Source organism: Piliocolobus tephrosceles, chromosome 6 (genome assembly GCF_002776525.5).
Source record: "Piliocolobus tephrosceles isolate RC106 chromosome 6, ASM277652v3, whole genome shotgun sequence".
NCBI classification, from domain to species: domain Eukaryota; kingdom Metazoa; phylum Chordata; class Mammalia; order Primates; family Cercopithecidae; genus Piliocolobus; species Piliocolobus tephrosceles.
In genome coordinates, this window is record NC_045439.1 from 50,388,570 (window position 1) to 50,399,764 (window position 11,195).

Consider the following 11,195-nt stretch of genomic DNA (forward strand, 5'->3'; position numbering starts at 1 on the left):
CTTTGATGATCTTTGCACGGATCCATTTTTTTTTTTATCGTGAATGAATTGCAATTATAATATTACATTTCATCAACCATTATTTTGAATCTCAAACTCTCTTAGTAAATTTTTCTAATAGAAATATCCTACATAGTACTATATTGAATTTTTAATTTAAATGTTTTATAATTATGAAATGTGTCCACTACAGAAAGTTTGGCATATGTAAAGTATAAATTTGAAATAAAGTCACCCCCAATTTTTCCACCAAAAGATAATCATTTCTAGGGTTTCAATGTATTCATTTTGATCTTTCTTTCAGACAGCATATTGGAACAAAACAGGACCACATTATACTATGTTTGTACCCTTTTTGCTCTTAGTAATCTATTTTGGACATCTTTTCATATTAAAAAATACCAGATTCACACCATTACTTTTAATGGCATATTTTAATTTTCTTGAAACATATTCATAAAAATGAAACGTTGGAATGAAAGATGCTAAAAAAGTTTAAGCTTTTGATATTTATTTTCAAGACTCCTACTAGAGAGTTTTCCCACCTATAATGTGTTATGAGTACTAATTTCGCTACATCTTTGGTAACACTGAATATTATAATTTTTGTAGTTTTTGCTAATTTGATACAAAAAATGTTTTCTGCTCAGTTATATGGTTTTGATTAATTGCCAGAGATTAAAGTTATTCATATGTTTGTTATTTATTTTTATTTTTCTTCTGTGAATTTCCTATTTATGTATTCTGTCAATTCTTCTTTGAGCATGCTTATACTTTTATTTCTGTTTCAGATATTTTGTTTTTCTTATTCTGACATTAGGGTATGAGAAGTACAAAAGATCTACAAATATCAGAAAGTTCTGTATAATTTTGAGGTAGTTTGAAAAAATACAAGACAACAAAACAATGTTTTTAGTAATATTCATCTCTACAGATCTGAGTGACTGTCCACTTGAAACATCGCTGTAGAAGTGGTAAAAAATGATTTCATTGTGATTATGTTAAAATTTTTTATGTCTCTTTCACTTGTTTTAGGAAATCTGTTTTCTGACATTTATACTGGATGGACTCTTCACCTCTGTTTTGCTGAGGCCCAATTCCCTGCCTCTTCAGGGCTTCGATTATGACATTTTTGTTTTTACAGTCAGCTTGTGATGTTTTGTCCAAAGGAAGATTCTGAAAACAGCTTCAGCAGCAAGAAAAGCTGGATATAAATTTATTGTTATTGTCCTTTCCAGTGTAAAAGAAAAAAAGTTGAAAAATACTGATGACTTTTTCTTAGTGTTAATTTCTCTTCCTACAAGGATTTAATTTCATACTCAGGCTGAGGATGAATTATCTTTGATGCGTTTTTTTTTTCCCCCAAAGTATTTTTTAAAAGCTTTCTTGAAAAGATGAATTCTTCTTCCTAGCCCTAGGATTCTGAGTAAAGATGACATCCTGGAACAGGAGAAGTCCAGGTTTATCTTTCTACTTTCTTACCTAGTAACCTGTTGGACTTAGAGAGTTGAGATCTCCACGGATGTTCAGTAAATCTACGAATGGCTGAAATTAAAAAACAAAAACAAAAACAAAACTCACTTTATTTAGTCACAGATAATAATCACAATGCCAGAAGGTTATAGACACAAAGGCCAAAAGAACAAAGGAAAGCCACATCAGAGGCGGCCTGACAGCTTAAGACCTTTTTTTCCCTCTGCTTAATAAGAAATAAGTTATCATTGTCATCATCTTCCAAGCACCTCTCCTTTTTCTTCTCTTGCCCCTCTTAACCTCCTTGGGAGACTTGTCTTCTCTTGATGTGAAGTAATGTGATGAATGGTGAAAGGGCTTGGAAGGCTTCTGGGTTTTAAAACTGCCAGGAGAAGAGTAGGTTTTGGGGCCCCTAGGAAAATCCTCCTCCACTTCACATGTCTGTCAGCCTTCCTGTGCTTCTCCCAGTTTCTGTTCTTGTTCTTCATTTCTTTTTGTGTTTCCTTATTTTATTGAGGCCACCTGTTGCTTTTCCATGAGGCACGGCCCTTCCTTATATAATGATGGGGGTTGTCATTTGCTGTTTTTATCTAAGGTAGCTTGGATGGCTCTGGGATATCTCCATTTTTCTTCAGTACTTTTATTTTTTGTTTTAGTCTCTTTTCTCTCTCCTGAATTTCATATTTGTCATCGTAGTAGCAGATGAATGGAGATATTGGAGACGGGTCATACACTTCTCTTTCTGGACACTTGTGCCCATAATTGCCTTTTGCATGCAGTGACAGTAATACGCTAAGGCTGATGGTCTTGAAGGGGTCTTTGGCTTTTTGGATGGTCCAGGTTTGGTCGTTAGGTGATATTGCCTCCAGATTTCTGTGCAAGTATCTGTATAGTGACCTAACATATGACATCAGTCACACTGTTTATCCCAGCAATGTCTGAAAAGACATGAGTGGTCCAACATCTTAGGCACAGGACAGTATTCGCAAAGGGGGGCTGGCCAGGAATACAGGAGATGCCCTCTCCTGGAGCACAGGAAGCAGTGACGAACTTTTCCTGGTAAGGGGCAGTTTTTTGTTAAATGGCCACATTTATCACAATTTCTACAGATAATGTTTTTGTTGGCTGAATAATATCTCTGGGTGCGTCTTCCAGGTGATTTGTTATTAGCTATCTGGGCCTCAATGTCTTTGTCACTGATGAACCAGTTTATACCATATTCTCCTTCAGTAACAGAGTTTTCACATCCCGCAAGGTTGAGAAGGATATCATCATCTCTATCATCTACTTCACATCCCAGTAGCATCCAGCTTTCCACATTATTGCCTTCTGAAATGGTGCTTTCTTCCTCTTCACTTGAACTGACCTCTATAATCATGAGCTCTCGGATTACACCTGAACTCTCTTCAATATCACTCTTGCATTTCTTATCAACCAGCTCATTAGATTGAAGAGAAGCAGAAGGACCATGAGTATTTTCTTGTGCTTGAACTCTAACATTCTTTCCTTTACATCTATAAATACTATCTTCATCAGACAGTGATGACCTCTGAGCCATCTGACAACTGGGTGACCTCACTATCTGAAAGGACAATTAGCCTCTTCTGATTTGGTTTACTACTCGAAGATTCCAAATTCCCAGAGTTCTTTTCTTCATGTTCTTCTTTCCTAATGACATCACCAAGATCTTGGACATAATAAATTCAGCTACAGAGTTGAAATTCCACCTCACTGTCAACACTCATTTCACTAGATAACTCGTCTTGATAAAGATCATATTCGTATGCTTCTATAATCTCACAGCCACCAAACATCATAAAAAGTCAGTAACCTTGATGTGCTCGCTGCAACCTACTTTTCTTAATAAATTATAATGACGTAATATTAATCATCTATCTGTCATATTTCAAATATATTTTGCCAGTTTGTCATTTTAAAATTTTTGTTTATGACTTTTTAATGTTCAGAAGTTTTAAATATTTATGTCATCTATTAAAAATAATATCTATTTTTTCTTTGTGATTTCTTCCATGGCATTAACATTCCCCATCTCAAGATTGGTGTAAATATTTGCCCATAATTCCTTCAACAGTTTTGGGGTTTTGTTTTCATATTTTACTTTCAATTCCTTAGCCTATGTTGAATTTTTTGGCTGTAATTTAATGTAAAGATCTGATTGGATTTCACCACCACCCTCCATCCCCCGCATATTCTCATTTTCCCCACCTCCATTGTTTGTTTGCATAATCTGTTCCAACTGATATGCTTTTTCTTTCTTTCTTTTTGTTTTTTTTTGAGTTGGAATTTCACCCTATTGCCCAGGCTGGAGTGCAATGGTCAGTCCCTGCTCACCACAACCTTGGCCTCCCGGGCTCAAGCGATTCTCCTGCCTCAGCCTCCTGAGTAGCTGGGATGACAGGCGCCCGCCACCATGCCCAGCTAATTTTTGTATTTTTAGTAGAGACTGGGTTTCACCATGTTAGCCAGGCTGGTTTCAAACTCCTGACCTCAAATGACCCACCCACTTTGGCCTCCCAAAGTGCTGGGATTACAGGCGGGAGCCACCACACCAGCCTAATACGCTTTTAATGCATTCGTTTCTGAACTATCTTTTCTGCAACAATGATCTGTCAGACAGTACTTATACTAGTAACACACGTAAATGTTGCAGCTCTAGTATGTTTTAAAATCTGGAGAATTTTCCTTATATTATAGCTGCTTTCTTAACTACCTATTTAATATGTATTAAATAGGTATTTCTTAATACCTATTTACCGATGACTCCCAACTTATGTCTGGCTCTAATTTCCAAAGTTGTATGTCTATATATCTATTGAACCTCTCCTCTCAAATGTGTAATAGACATCCAGTCATTCATTCAGCAGTATTTATTAAGCACCCACTCTCTTCCAGGCATTGTTCTAGGCGCTTGGAATAAATCAGTGAATCACACAATGATCCCTGCCAATTAATTAACAGTTTGATTCTTACAACAACTTTATGAAGCAAATAAATTATTATTTCTATTATAGTTCACGTATGAGGAAAATAACACACAGAGAGGTTAAATGACTTACTCAGGGTCACACAGCTAGTAGGTGGTGAATCTGGGATTCAAACTCAAGTCATTTCTTCCAGAGTCCTTTCCTTTAATCACTTTCTCAAACTCAACATGTCCAAAACAGAAGTATGGATTCCTCTGTCACATTTAGTTCTCAGACTTTCTCCATTTTAATAAATGACTATACCATTCAAGCATATACCTGCTTGAGTCAAAAACCTAGGAATCGTTCACGACTCCTTTTTCCCTCACTCTCCATATTCAGTAGATGAGCAAGTTCTATCAATTTTATCATTAACAAATATATCTCTAATTCCACCACTTCTGACCATCTCTGGTGCTCCAACCTAGACCAAGCATTGTCATCTTCTGCCTGCACCATTACACCTTCTAAAGATTCTCCCTATTTCTGTTCTTTCCCTTTTCACACAACTGGCAGTGAAGACTTCAAAAAATATCAATAACATCCTGTCACTCTCATGATCAAAATACAGTCAAATTATACTATAAACACTTACAGCGAAAAACAGAAATTGCCCCACCCTTCCCCACCTTCGTGGTACCTGTTCCTCGGTGGCAACTGCTCTGTGTTGTTTTGGCTCTTTCTTCTGTCATTTACATCCATATCTCTAAAGTACGTACTAATACAACTAGTTTTAAAATTTCAGTTGTGGGCCGGGCGCGGTGGCTCAAGCCTGTAATCCCAGCACTTTGGGAGGCCGAGACGAGCAGATCACGAGGTCAGGAGATGGAGACCATCCTGGCTAACATGGTGAAACCCCGTCTCTACTAAAAAAATACAAAAAACTAGCCGGGCGACGTGGCGGGCACCTGTAGTCCCAGCTACTCGGGAGGCTGAGGCCGGAGAATGGCGTAAACCCAGGAGGCGGAGCTTGCAGTGAGCTGAGATCGGGCCACTGCACTCCAGCCTGGGTGGCAGAGCGAGACTCCGTATCAAAAAAAAAAAAAAAAAAAAAAAAAATTTCAGTTGTGGACACCATCAGTCAATTTCAATGACTTCCTAGTAGAACAGAGGAATATTTAGCTCTTCTGTAACTGCCTGCACCCCAAACACACACTTCCTCTCTCTTCTACCAATGTAGGTATATCTCAACTATTATTATTTTGGTTACATTATGGACTTTACTTTCTATTTTTGTGAAACTTTTTGTTTTACTTCCTTTTTATAAAACTTTTCCTAGACTTAATAATTGCTTCATTTTTTCTTTGCTTGTATTTCTTCCCCAGGTACTAAACACTAATTCTTATTCAAACTCTCTGGTAGAGCTGTAAATCTCTTCTCAATGTAACCAGGTATATAGAATAACCTGTAAATTCATTTTTTCCCCTGGAAAACATCCTCTTAGATCCCTTCTTTCTCTATGATCTGCCACAGTACTGTCGTTTTGTGAGTCTGCTTCATGATCTTCCCAGGAATTCTGTTGCTTTTTAACCTGTTTTTAGCTCTTCTTATCTGTGTCTCATGTCTTACTCTCATTTGGCTTAAATTCATTTCGAAGGAGTACATTTTCCAGTAGCTTTCTGAGGAAGTAGGCATGAATGGTGAAATAAAAATATGCTTCTTGGCCAGGTTCGGTGGCTCCTGCCTGAAATCCCACCACTTTGGGAGGGCAAAAGTTAGCCGGGTGTGGTGGCGGGTGCCTGTAATTCCAGCTACTTGGGAGGCTGAAGCAGGAGAATCTCTTGAACCCAGGAGGCAGAGGTTGCAGTGACCTGAGATCGCACCACTGCACTCCAGCCTGGGCGACAGAGTGAGACTCTGCCCCAAAAAACAAACAAACGAAAAACAAAAACCGCTTCTTGTAACTCCTCATAATTGATCATTACTATAATTTGTTATACAATTCTAGATTTGATATCATTTTGATTTGAATCATTATGATTGAGTGTTCTGATGTCCTTCCAATTCTTGATCCTTTATAGCCCTTCTGCTCTTTTCTATGAGTTTTTAGAAGCGCCTGTTTATTCCTGAAATTCTCATATTTCACAACATTTTCATCCTCCTCAAAGGTTTCTTTTTTTTCTTTTCTTTTTTTTTTTTATTATACTTTAAGTTCTAGGGTACATGTGCATAACGTGCAGGTTTGTTACATATGTATACATGTGCCATGTTGGTGTGCTGCACCCATCAACTCGTCAGCACCATCCTCAAAGATTTCTTCATGTCACTGGGTAATTCATTTTTTTCTTCTCCCCCAAGCCCTGTCCTTATAGATTTGGGACCAATTTGCTCTCTGTCCCTATAAATTATTTTCTATAATTTCATAAAAATGGAATAATATACAAAATCACTTCCGTACCTGGCTTCCTCAGCATAATTATTTTGAGATTTATCAGGTTTTTAAAAGTATCAGTAGTTTCTTTTCATTGATGAGTAGAAGTCAGTTACATGGATTTACCACATTTTGTTTATCTCTTCACCTAGTCATGGGCATTTGGGCTGTTTCCAGTTTTTGCTATCATAATAAAGCTGTCATAAGCATTAGTGTACAATTCTTCTTTAAGACATTTATTTCTTTATTCATCAGCTAATATTTAGGATTAGAATTGTTTAGTCATATAGTAGGGGCTTCTTTAAATTTTTACAAAACTGTCAAAAGTTTTCCAAACTTGTGCTATTTTACATTTTCATCGTCACTGTACGAGATTTCCAATTGTTGTATATCCTTGGCATTCTCGGTCTTCTCAATTGTAGTGAATTCTAGTGGATATATAGTTCCATCTCACTGTGATTTTAAATTACATTTCCCAGGTAGCTAATTACTTTGAGCATTCATTCGTGTATTTTTTTTTTTTTTTTTTGAGATGGAGTCTCACTCTGTCACCCAGGCTGGAGTGCAGTGGCGCCATCTCGGCTCACTGCAAGCTCCGCCTCCCGGGTTCATGCCATTCCCCTGCCTCAGCCTCCCGAGTAGCTGGGACTACAGGCATGTGCCATCACATCACATCCAGCTAGTTTTTGTATTTTTAGTAGAGGCTGGGTTTCACCATGTTGGCCAGGCTGGTCTTGAACACCTGATCTCAAGTAATCCACCCATTTCGGCCTCCCAAAATGCTGGGAAAGCCACCGCACCTGACCCATTTGTATATCTTCTTTTGTGATTTTTTTCTATTCAAATATTTGGCCCCCTTTTTTATTGGGCTGTTTGTTTTCTTATTGTTGAGTTACGAATGATATTTATATAGCTGAGATGCAAGACCTTTGTCAGATATGTGCATTGCAAATATTTTCTTGTAGTCCGTGGTTTGTCTTATGTGTTGTAATCTGCTTACATTGTTGTTGGAAATTATCTTTCAAAGAGCAAAAGGTTTCAATTTTCATGTGTCATATAGGTTTTATGGCTATGTTCTTAAATAAATGCTTTAGTATTCTAAGTTATTTCATTATTCTAAATGAAATTTTTGCATCATTCTGTTGCTTTTTATTGCTATAATAATAAGTTATATATACTTTATAACTGGACACCTCGCCAAGTCCACCTATTCAGTAGTTTTTAAACTTATGTTTCTTAGGTATTCAACTATATGATCAGCAAGAACAAATACATTTAGCTTTTTTATTTTCTGGTATCTATATTGGTTATTTCCATTTTATTTTCTTCTCCTAATATTTTTTCTTAAACCTACAAAACAATTGAATTGGCTTTTTTTCTGGTTTTAATAGGACTGTCCTTTAGTGTTTTATCATCTAGAAAGTCATTTGCATTTAATTTTAGCCAATAATTATAATTGTGTTCACACAGTTTTGATCTGTTCTATGTAGAGGTTTTTGAAATTAGAAATCACTATTAAATTTTATTAAAGGTGCTTTAGTATTTGATATTATTTTTCTTACATAATATAATAAATTATATATATGTTTTTAATATTGAACCCTTGCATTGTTGGATGGCCATACAATATTATTCTTTTAATATATTGCTGGGTTCAATTTGTTTATATTTCATTTAGAATTTTTACATTAATACTATAAATTAGATTAATGCTCCCTCTCCCACGGTGTTCTCTTCTTCTTGACTGTCTTTATCAAATTTTAGTATTACACTTATATAAATATCATAAAACAAATTGAGGTGCTTTCCATCTTTTATTATAATCTGAAATAATGTAAACGATATTAGAATTATCTCTGCTAACTGTTAGATTACTTCAGCTGTAAGATCAACACTTTTAATTTTTAAATTTTTTAAAACTTTGAGACATGTGTTTACTTTCCCACATCACCACATCACAGTATGATTATGAGTGGCTAAGTCTTATATCCCTTCAGGAAAACAGCACTATTGAGTGACTACGGCATCCTGTAGAGAACTTCAATCTCTTGTCATAGCCTTTAGAGTTCCTGGCTTCAAGTCCTGCAAACTCTCTTTGAAATGACCTACTGAATATTTTTCTTTCAATAAAAAAGCTTCAGCTATTAAATAATCAGATTTTTTTAGTGCCACATCTTCAATTACCTTTGTAATATTTTCCATAGTAATTACTCTTTTAAAGTTTTTTTATTTCTTCTTGGGTTAATTTTGCTCATTTTGTTAGTAAGTCATTTCTTCTAGGTTATCAAATTGCTGTCACAGATTTTTACATGGTGTGTTCTTATAATTATTTTCATCTCTTTTGTTTTGTATTTATTTGTAGCTCTGTACTTCCCATTCTTAATCTTGCATGTTTTCTATCTCAATAAATCGCAGTTTATTTATTTTATTGCTGTTTTCATAGCATCAGTATTTGGCTTTTCTCTTCTATTTTGGTGTTTTCTGTTCTATTAATTTTATCTTTTGTCTTTGCTAATTCCTACTACTTACTTTCTTTGGTTTATTTTATTTTTCTGTTACTGATTCTTCCTCTTTTTTTTTTTTTTTTTAGATGGAGTCTCACTGTGTCATCCAGGCTGGAGTGCAGTGGCTCGTTCTCTGCTCACTGCAACCTCCGCCTCTCAGGTTCAAGGGATTCTACTACCTCAGCCTCCTGAGTAGCCAGGACTACAGATGCCCCACCACTATGACCAGCTAATATATATATATGTACTTGTGTGTATGTGTGTGTGTGTGTGTGTGTGTATATATATGTGTGTGTGTATATATATATATATAGTTGTATTTTTAGTACAGATTGGGTTTTTTGCCATGTTGGACAGGCTGGTCTCGAACTCCTGACCTCAAGTGATCCACCTGCCTCGGCCTCCCAAAGTGCTGGTATCACAGTCGTGAGCCACTGTGCCTGGCCTCTTTTACTAATTCTTAAGATGGGCATATTCATTTGCTGGAGCTGCAATGAGAGATGGCTTAAACAACAGAGTTTTATTTTCTCAGAGTTACAGGTGCTAGAGTCCAAGATCAAAGTGTCAGCACATTTGGTTTCTTCTGAGGACTCTCCTTGACTTCCAGATGGTTGCCTCTATACTGTGTCCTCACATGGCATCATCCCTTGGTAAATGTGTTGTGTGCGTCCTAATCTCCTCTTCTTATAAGAACACTAGTCATATTGGATTAGACCCACTGTGAGAGCTCATTTTACCTTAATTACCTCTTTCAAGGCCCTATTTCCAAACGCAGTCACTTTCTGAGGTTCTGAGGGGTAGGATTTCAACATGTGAATTTTGGGGGAGACTTAATTCAGCCCATAACAATGGGTCTAAATTATTCGATTTTTTATTTTCTTTAAACATGAAGGAATTCGAGGCTATACATTTTTCTCTGACTATAAATTAAACTGTTTTAATACAAAATATTCAACGTGAATCATTCCCCTTTCCATGCTTTCTAGATAGCATATAATTTCAGTTTTAAATGTCTCTTTGATGCTGGAGTTAAGAGAGTGTTTCTTAACTTCCAAAATGTTTTCAGTCAACATTTTATTACTTATTTCTAATTTTGTTGTGGCCTGTGAGTGTTCTATGTTTTAATGTTTTTAAGGGTTTTCTTTGTAGTCAAATACATATATCATCAATATTTGTACTATTTATATTCCTACAAATTTCACACTCTATGTCAGTAGGATAGAAATTACACATGATTTTATTAATCTACTTTATTGTTATATTATTCAGTTCCTCTATGTCCTTACTTATCTTTTTGTGTAGTGAATCTTTCTACTTCTGAAAGGGATGTTTTAAAAATTACAAGTATAATTTTATTAGGTTTTTGCATTTCTACAAGCTCTTTTTACCTATTCGGCTGCAAAATTATTTGATGTGTATGTTTGTGACTATCGTATCTCCTCTATAAACTGTGTTTTTTTAATTGTCTCTATTCATGTCCTTCTTAAAATGCTACCTGGTAACAGCCTGTATGATGCCACAGTCTCCTAGTTTGGATCCATGTCTTTGCCTACTCCTTAAACGTACATGTTCATCTGTATTCTGATCTTCCTGTCCTCCTCCTGTAAGCACAAATAAATACACATCTCTCACCCAGATCTCTCTTCGGAGCTCAAGACTCATACAACTCATTTCTGCCTAGATTGTTGTCTTGAATGCAGCACACGCAGCTCAAAAGCAAAATTCCCCTCCTTCACCCTGAACCTGCCTTTTCTCTCTTTAAAACATTACTTTTAGATTTTTTTCTTATAAACAAAACGGTGCTCAGTTTTGTTTTTCCACTAATCTGACATTACATAATCCAAGCAAACTGCCTAATGTGGT

The 11,195-nt window shown here is 36.0% G+C and overlaps 1 non-coding gene and 1 pseudogene across 1 annotated transcript; both read right to left on the minus strand.

Annotated features, from left to right (window-relative positions):
- Positions 1-1,603: 1,603 nt before the first annotated feature.
- Positions 1,604-3,290, minus strand: LOC111554840 (annotated as a pseudogene).
- A 5,519-nt stretch (positions 3,291-8,809) lies between these two features.
- On the minus strand, positions 8,810-8,935 carry LOC111521751. The gene has a single exon (XR_003309796.1). It is a non-coding gene; the product is annotated as a small nucleolar RNA SNORA25 (small nucleolar RNA).
- Positions 8,936-11,195: the final 2,260 nt, after the last annotated feature.